We start from the raw sequence: 9,556 nt of genomic DNA on the forward strand, positions 1-9,556 counted from the left end.
TTTGTATATTTCATTTTTCTCCTTGATATCCAGCATAGTACCTTTCCATGAAGCAGACCTCAGTATAATCTTACTAACCCAACTTGTTTTTGTTATTATATGCTAAGGTAATTCTTAGTGCTTCTGTTAAAAGCATCTTTATTTATTTATTTATTTATTTTTAAAGATTTTATTTATTTATTTGACAGAGATCACAAGTAGGCAGAGAAGCAGGCAGAGAGAGAGGAGGAAGCAGGATCCCTGCTGAGCAGAGATCCCGATGCGGGGCTCGATCCCAGGACCCTGAGATCATGCCCTGAGCCAAAGGCAGAGGCTTTAACCCACTGAGCCACCCAGGCGCCCCTTAAAAGCATCTTTAAAGCCATTCTTTCTCAAACGTATGGAAATGCAAACTTATTTCCCATAACTGGCCTTAAATATTAAGGCTGACTATACATTAATTACTATTTTTAAGATTTTTATTTTATTTTATTTTATTTATCTGACAGACAGAGATCACAAGTAGGCAGAGAGGCAGGCAGAGAGATAGGGGGAAGCAGGCTCCCCACCAAGCAGAGAGCCCAACACGGGGCTCAATCCCAGGACCCCGAGGTCATTACCCGAGCCGAAGGTAGAGGCCCCAACCCCCTGAGCCACCCAGGCACCCCCATTAATTACTATTTTTATGTACTTAGGCAAAAGAGAGCTGGGAATTCTGAATTCTGTCTCCTATTATGAAGAAAGATACTCAGTGGTATATTACAACCTTGGAGCAATAAAAAAACAAAAGTAAAACTTCAGTTTTGGTTTTAATGATAATTTCTCACTAAGGACCTAGAGAGGAATAAATCTGTAGGGGTAATAAACACAAGAGCAGGAGTCACAATTTAACTACATTTACAGACTTAATAGGTTATAACTTAGTTATGCCTAGGCCATAGGTCATATGTGAGGAATTTAAAGACAATGAATAATGTCAGAACTTTTTACATACATATTTAATGCTGCAATTTTCAGGTCACAAAAGAATTACTTGTCATTTGGGTTCAATTTGAAAGACATTCTTCACATTTTGGAAATATTTGTAGGTTATGAGGAGTGACTACTGATTGTTATTACTCAGAAATGAGGATGAATCACCCCTAAACTAAGAATGGAAACAAAATTTATTAAGACTTTGTCAATAATTTTGTATTACAATGTTTATTCAATTTTTCTTCATATTTGCAGTTTTGCTAAACATATTGCCTGAAGTGCTTCATAAGTGTTTGTGACTGGATACAGTGGTGATTTTTGCCACTGTCTCTCATTCAGTCCTCTTCATTTATTTATTTTTTATTTTAATTTTTAAAAAGATTTTATTTATTTATTTGAGACAGAGAGTGAGAGAGATCACTAGTGGCTGGGGGCTGAGTGGCAGGCAGAGGGAGAGGGAGAAGTAGACTCCCCGCTGAGCGGGGAACCTGACTGGGGACTCGGTCCCAGGACCAAGAGATCATGATCTGAGCTGAAGGTGGATGCTTAACCCACTGAGCGCCCTAGGCGCCCTTCATTCAGATTCCTTTAAAGATACACACACCATGGGGCGCCTGGGTGGCTCAGCAGGTTAAGCCTCTGCTTTCAGCTCAGGTCATGAACTCAGGGTCCTGGGATGGAGCCCCGCATCGGGGTCTCTGCTCAGCGAGGATCCTGCTTCTCCCTCTCTCTCTCTCTGCCTGCCTCTCTGCCTGCTTGTGATCTCTCTCTCTCTCTGTCAAATAAATAAATAAGTAAAATCTTAAAAAAAAAAAAGGTACACACCCCAACTCATTTACTAGTAAACACTACCTTATTTAGTTTGCCTTTTATAACCTGAAAACTTAAAAAAAATATATGTGTATATGTATGTATAAAATATATAGTCACACACACATCATACATGTATATACATACTAGTATATACATAAGTATATATACTTGATATATATGTATAGTATCTATGTAGGTATATATGTGTCAATATGTAAAGTATACTTATATACTCATATATGTGTGTATATATGTATATATGTATATACATCCATATGTAGCTACTGGATATATATGTCTACGTGAGGGGAGAGTAAAACTTCCTTATACTTCTTGGAAAGTAAAATTTTTAATATTTCAGAAATAGGGATGGTGAAGGACATAGAACTTTCAGTGTTTGCCCTGTAGAACTACACATGCCCTGATCTACTCCAGTCTGGATTAGCTGTCCCTCCTACGTGCTGCCACAACTTTTTGTGTTTTTCTCCACCACGACACTTACCATATTGGGTTATGGTTTTATATTTACTTGTCTATCTCTTTGGCAGTGAGATCCCACTGAGGATAGAGGATGTGTCTTTTATTCCTGTATTCTTAGCAACTACCAGATGTATGTAGTAGCCACTCAGTAATGACAAATAAGTGGACGGATAAATAAGTTACTTTACTTTTAAATTTAGCCAATCCCTCAGGCTTGTATGCTACCCATATAGACACAGGCCTCCATACTTTTCCAGATTTAATCATTAATAATATGTTGCTCATCCCACCAGGCATACCTTCTCAAACTGCATCCAAGTACCCCAGAATTCAGAATGGGAAACCATGACCTAGTGCCCTGCACAACTATTTTTAAGCAGCTGGGTTGGTATTAGAAACATGGAGACTTTGTAGATAATGTACACAACAGTGTTTTGGTAGGCCAAAGTAATATACAAATTCTAAGCATTTGTAATTATGGGTTAGCCCTAAGCTCTAGGACCCTGAAAGATAAAGATTTTTTGTTTAATTCTTGAATAAACTTTATCTTTTAGAACAGTTTTAAGTTTACAGAAAAATTGAGTAGTACAGAGTTCCCATATGGCAGTACCAAGTCTTACCTATTATTAGCATCCTACATTTGTCTGGTACATTTGTTACAATTAATGAACTGATATTGATACATTATCTTTAAATAAAGTCCATGGTTTATAGAAATTTCTTTAGTTTTTTGTTTTTTAAGATTTTATGTATTTATTTATTAGGAAGAGAGAGAGGGAGAGCACTATCAGGGAGGGTGGGGGGAGGAGCAGGGGGAGAGGGAGAGAGAGGATCCCAAGCAGAATTCCTCCCTGAGTGCAGAGCCCAGTGCGGGGGTCCATCCCAGGATCCTGAGATCATGACCTGAGTCGAAATCAAGAGTCAAAAGCCCAACCGACTGAACCACCCAGGTGCCCCCAGATTTCTTTAGTTTTAACCTAATATGTTTGTCCCCCCCACCCACGATCCAGTCTATGTTACCACATTATATTTAGTTGTCATGTCTCCTTGGGATCCTCTTGGCTGTGACAGTTTCTCAGCTGTCCTTGTATTCACAATCTTGGCCATTTTGGGTATACCAGTCAGGAACTTTGTAGAACGTCCCTCCATAAGAATTTGATGATTTTCTCATGGTTAGACTGGGGAGTTTTTTCTAAGGAGACACAATCTAACATGGTGGTTATCAACTCTATTCTGCTTCTGTGTTGGGCACATGTGTGGCACACACCCATGAGTAACATCTCCCATTAGATGACAGATGGAGGGGTGGAGGCACACTGTTAAAACACTTAGGAAAATTGCTGGATGTGTATATAGATAGTCTAAAAATGTGTTCCTCCCTGTTACTATTTAGTTTGGCTTTTAGGTCTTAACAAAATAACAATCCCATAGTACTTTGATCTCTGAAAGACAGGTGTAACTCTAGGAGGCCTTATAATAAACTGTAGAGAGATTCAGAATAAGAAATCATTGATTACATAAAAAACATTTAACTTCTGAACAGACTCAAGAAAGAGGCTGTATTTTTAAACTTATGAAAAATTACAAAAATATAGAGAAGTTGAAAGATGAACGCGATGAATACTTGTCCACACACCATCCCCTGGATTTGATAAATTGTTAATGTTACTGTATTGTCTTCATTCACCTCCATCCTTCTCCCCCCCCCTTTTTTATTAAGAGAGAGAGAGAGTATGAGCTTGGGTGGTGGAGGAGGGACAGAGAGAGGGGGAGAAGGAATCTCAGGGAGGCTCCATGCCTAGTGTTGAGCCTGAAGTGGGGCTTGATTTTGACCTGAGCTGAAATCAAGAGTCAGACCTTAACTGACTGAGCCACTAGGCGCCCTTTCCTAAATCTTTTGAAGCAAGTGCTGACATTATAACACTTCACTTTTTAAGAATAAATCTATTTATTTATTTAGAGAGAACTAGCAAGGATGCAAACAGAGGGGAGGAGCAGAGGGAGAGAGAGAAATAGACTCCTGGTTGAATGAAGAGCCTGACCTGGGGCTCCATCTCACAAATGCCAGATCACGACCTGAGCTGAAACCAACAGTTGTACACTCAACCAAAGGAGCCACCCAGGCGCCCCTATTTATTTATTTTTTAAAATAATGCTTCGGGGGTGCCTGGGTGGCTCAGTGGGTTAAAGCCTCTGCCTTCGGCTCAGGTCATGATCCCAGGGTCCTGGGATCGGGCCCCGTATTGGGCTCTCTGCTTGCTGGGGTGCCTGCTTCCTCCTCTCTCTCTTTGCCTGCCTCTCTGTCTACTTGTGATCTCTGTCTGTCAAATAAATAAATAAAATATTTTTAAAAAAAATGCTTCATTTTGGGGGGCGCCTGGGTGGCTCAGTGGGTTAAAGCCTCTGCCTTCGGCTTGGGTCGTGATCTCAGGGTCCTGGGATCGAGCCCCAAATTGGGCTCTCTGCTCAGCAGGGAGCCTGCTTCCCTCCCTCTCTCTCTGCCTGCTTCTCTGCCTACTTGTGATCTCTGTCTGTCAAATACATAAAAATCTGGGACGCCTGGGTGGCTCAGTTGGTTGGACGACTGCCTTCGGCTCAGGTCATGATCCTGGATTCCCGGGATCGAGTCCTGCATCGGGCTCCCAGCTCCACGGGGTGTCTGCTTCTCTCTCTGACCTTCTCCTCGCTCATGCTCTCTCTCACTCTCTCTCTCAAATAAATAAATAAAATCTTAAAAAAAATAAATAAAAATCTTAAAATAAATAAATAAATAAATAAATAAATAAATAAAAAATGCTTCATTTTGGAATGCCTAGGTGGCACAGTTGGTTAGGCGTCCACCTTCGGCTCAGGTCATGATCTCAAGGTCCTGGGATGGAGACCCATGTCGGGCTCCCTGCTTGCAGGGAGAAGGGAGAGCCTGGAGAAAGGAGCCCGCATTTTCCCCCACCCCTGTTTGTGCTCTCTCTTGCTATCTCTCTCAAATAAATAAATAAAGTCTTAAAAAAATTAAAACCTCAACATACATCTCCTAAAAATGAGGACATTCTTCTATAAAACCACACTATTGTATCACACCAAAGAAAATGAATGTTTCCTTATCATCATCTAATACCTGGGTTATGTTAAAATTTCCCCAGTTTTCCCCCAAACTATCTTTTATAGCTACTTTTTTTTGATTGGGATCAAATTGAATTGTATTTGGTTCTTTTCTTTCTTTTTTCTTTTTAATATTTTATTTATTTGTTTGTTTGAGAGAGAGAAAGGAAGGGCAGAGCGAGAGGGAGAGAAAATCTCAAGCAGACTCTCCATTGAGGACGGAGCCCAACACGGGGCTTGGTCTCAGGACCCTGAGATCATGACTTGAGCCAAAACCAAGAGTTGGATACTCAACCGACTGAGCCACTCAGGCGCCTCTTGGTTATTTTCTTAAGACTTTTATCTATAACAGTGCTCCTTTACTCCTGTCTCTTTTCTTTTCTTTCTTTCTTTTTAAATGACAACTTTTTAAAGAAACTGAGCCATAGAGTGTTTCACATTTTGGATGGGTCTGAATTACCTATGGCATCATGCAACTTGTTGCTCTATTTCCCGAATGTCCTGTAAGCTGGAAGTTCAGTCGAAAGGCTTAATTGCATTCCAGTTAAATACTTTTTGCAAGAATACTTCATAAGTGATGCTGTGTACTTTATACGATATTCCTCAGGCTACATTTTTTCCTCACTTTCTTTACTAATGTCACTTACCTGGTTTGTCTTCATTTATACTACTTTCTCATCCCTGTTTTATACTCAGATATGCATTTTGATCAAATATGTTTAACACAATGAGTCCTCCTTTAATAATATCCTAATCTTCGGCTGTCAGTTTAGAATTTTCCCTAGCTCCTGGAGCAGAAGCAAAGAAGAGGCTGATTATGATAAAGCTGCTGAGTTTCATGTGTTGGGGGTTCTTGTCTTCTCTCCTGGGACTATGCTCTCCTTCCCAGCACCGGCAATGCACTACGTCTTCAAGATCTGCTCTTTGAGTGATGTTTTCTGTCTAGACATCTTCTTTCCTCTTTTGCTCTCTCAAAATTTCTGTCTTCTCACTATAACTTTAGGCAGTTTGTTCCTTTCTTACTCTCATTAATCAGATGAACAGATAATTGTCAAAATCAAGTAGTACGGGGTACCTGGGTGGCTCATCGGGTTAAAGCCTCTGCCTTCGGCTCAGGTCATGATCCCAGGGTTCTGGGATCGAACCCCGCATCGGGCTCTCTGCTCAGCGGGGAGCCTGCTTCCTCCTCTCTCTCTGCCTGCTTCTCTGCCTACTTGTGATCTCTGTCTGTCAAATAAATAAATAAAATCTTTTAAAAAAAATCAAGTAGTACAAAGTGCTCTTTATAAGAGCAAATCGCGGGGCGCCTGGGTGGCTCAGTGGGTTAAAGCCTCTGCTTTCAGCTTGGGTCATGATCCCAAAGTCCTGGGATCGAGCCCCGCATCGGGCTCTCTGCTCAGCGGGGAGCCTGCTTCCCTTCCTCTCTCTCTGCCTGCCTCTCTGCCTACTTGTGATCTCTCTCTCTCTCTCTCTCTCTGTCAAATAAATCTTAAAAAAAAAAAAGAGCAAATCCCTATCATTTAACACGTCAGTGGCTCAATGTGTGTTCCCAAAATAGGTTTCTGGGACATTAATGTCTATTATGCAAAACAAAATAAAACAAAAGAACCCCAACAACTTAAGAGGTCAAATGGATTTGGGAGAAGCTGAGCCAAAGTTACACAGGTTTTAGGTTTGTTTGTTTAATGTAGCCGTGTCCAAAATTATTTGACTATGGGAGCCGGCAGTCTCTAGAATCTTTTAGTGTTACTGTTTCCCAGGAATTACCATCAGTGGGCTACATCTCACACCTTATACCTGCATTTGCTCAGGAGCCTTGAAGATAGAAGACCCTACGTACACCTACCTTTAAGGGATGACTCTGTACATGAGACTTTATGCACCTTGGCAAGCTGATGAAGAAAACCACTTGAGATAGGTTATTTCTTTCAGGATCCCCAAATAAACTGCATAGGATAAATGGTTTCTTAACTTCATCACCACAAAATCATCCAGAGCTACTGCTAAATGTTCTACTAATATCCCTTCTTTTGTTAAATTTTTTTCTAATTATTCATGTTTTTCCTGTAAGTATGTAAAGCTTGTTGGAAACAGGCTCTTTCAGTTCCTGAATTTGGTAGAAGGAAACTAATTATTCCCTTGGAGAAAAAAAGAAGTATAGGCACTGACTGAAAATCTGAGTAACACCAAGTAATATGCAAATTAAATTATATATACATATATATACATATATGTGTATATATACATGTGTGTATACACACACACACACACACACACACACATTAGTCAGAGGCCTGAGGTGGGTTTTGAACAGGTTGTGAAGAAAAAGGGAGAGAATAGCAGACATGGTCGTGAAGATAGACAAGTATTGCTAGCAGTAGGAAGCAGAGTGGTTAAGTTGGAGAATATATTTCTTTTCAGAGATATGAGGGCTTAAGGACAAGTGCAGTGTTAAAAACAGCCAACAGAGCAGCTTAGATTAGATATGAGAATTAAAGATCTACTGCAGGTACTAGAGCACTTGCAGAGGAGAAAGGCAGAGGGAGCCGTACAGCCATTGCCAACCAATGCTGGCAGGAGCTAGCTGTCTTTGAGATATTTTCTTTCTGAAATTCTCTCCCCCTGTTTTTGGGATAATGCTCTCCTAGGCTTTTCTTCTAATTCTCTAGATGCTCTTCAGTCCTATTATTGTTAATAAACAAGTAAAATAATTATTCATAATTATAGCTAACAGCTATGTGGTTATTATGTACTAAGAATTGTGGCCAGCATTTTGTTATCTCCCTTAATGAACCCAACCCTGTGAGGTAGTTATTCTTATCATCCCCATTAAAATGAGAAACTAAAACCTAATAGTAAGTTGTCACGAGATACTAGATTGTGGAATCCAAGCATATGTTCTTAATTACTATGCATGAAGCTTGTAACTAAAATTTTGGGATTATTTTTTCAGACTTCTAGCCTTCATCCTTTTCTTCTCAAGTTTCAGTCTTTGTATTTACAATTTCTTTAACCTTTTCCATACAGATTTGTATGCCTTATCGTGTTTTTATTCTTGCTGATTTCTTGATGTACCTTTAAAACGTTCGTTTCCAAACTAGAGACTCATCTCATTAGAACAGGAAGAAACACACAGAAGTGACGGTAGTATGCTTTTCGTTGGATCCAATGCTTTTCATTTGATTTGTCCCATTACTGATGGCACTTGAACACTTGATTAAGATGGTGTTTGCCAGACTCTCCCCGCTATAAAATTACCCTAATTCCCTTTGTCATGAGTAAGAACTTTATGGGGAGTTAATTTGAAAGTATGTAATTATTCCAGTGTTTTTCAAATTTTCAGTTTATGTTTATTTACATTTGTCTGGTTTCTTGTGCTATTCAGTGGGTTACAATATATTATCATTTTTTATTCTGAAGGTCAGTTTGTCAAAGATTTGGCCAGTGGGACACAAGTTGGCCTGTGTCCTTTTGACATGCCCCCATCATTCTTTAAGCATGTCCTTATTTTCTGGCACAACTAGAGGCTCCAGGCTCAACCAGTACTTCTCTTCTCCAGCCTGGAAATCAGCCATTTTGCCAAAAAGAAAAATGAGGAGAATGGTATTGGGAAGCCAAGATCTGGGCTTCATTGTTTTGTTTTGTCACTACTCCCAGAATCTCTCAGTGTACAGAGTATATATGTACTTACACACCGATGTAAATATTGATACCTCCATTATCAGTCCACTACCAAAAGTTTCATTCTACTTTCTTTCTGTTGTAACTCTTTCTCAACAGTAAGAAATTTGATTCCCATTTTCCTTACTTATTGGATGGTACTCTTGTACATAACCAATCTCTCGCCACTGATACTGTCCCCTCCCCTGCTTGATTGTCCTCTTCACCTACCCATGCTGACTTCCCAAGGCCAGATGGCTAATCCAGCAAGGTAAGGAGAGCCCTCTATACCAGGCCGCTTCCCTGTTTGGATGCCCTTCTCAGCCCAAGTCCAACATGACAGCTTTGGCTGCCTCCCCTTCCCTCACACACTGCTGTGCTATTCCCTATACATATCCTCTATAATGAATTTTAAAAATACATTATCCCTTTGCTTGTTGTAAGACCTCTGTGAGGTAGTTAAGGAAGGTATTATTACTTTCTAAAGATTTTATTTATTTGACAGAGATCACAAGTAGGCAGAGAGGCAGGCAGAGAGAGAGGAAGGGAA

The sequence above is a fragment of the Lontra canadensis genome, unplaced genomic scaffold, assembly GCF_010015895.1.
Source record: "Lontra canadensis isolate GAN:19392208 unplaced genomic scaffold, GSC_riverotter_1.0 scaffold2, whole genome shotgun sequence".
NCBI classification, from domain to species: domain Eukaryota; kingdom Metazoa; phylum Chordata; class Mammalia; order Carnivora; family Mustelidae; genus Lontra; species Lontra canadensis.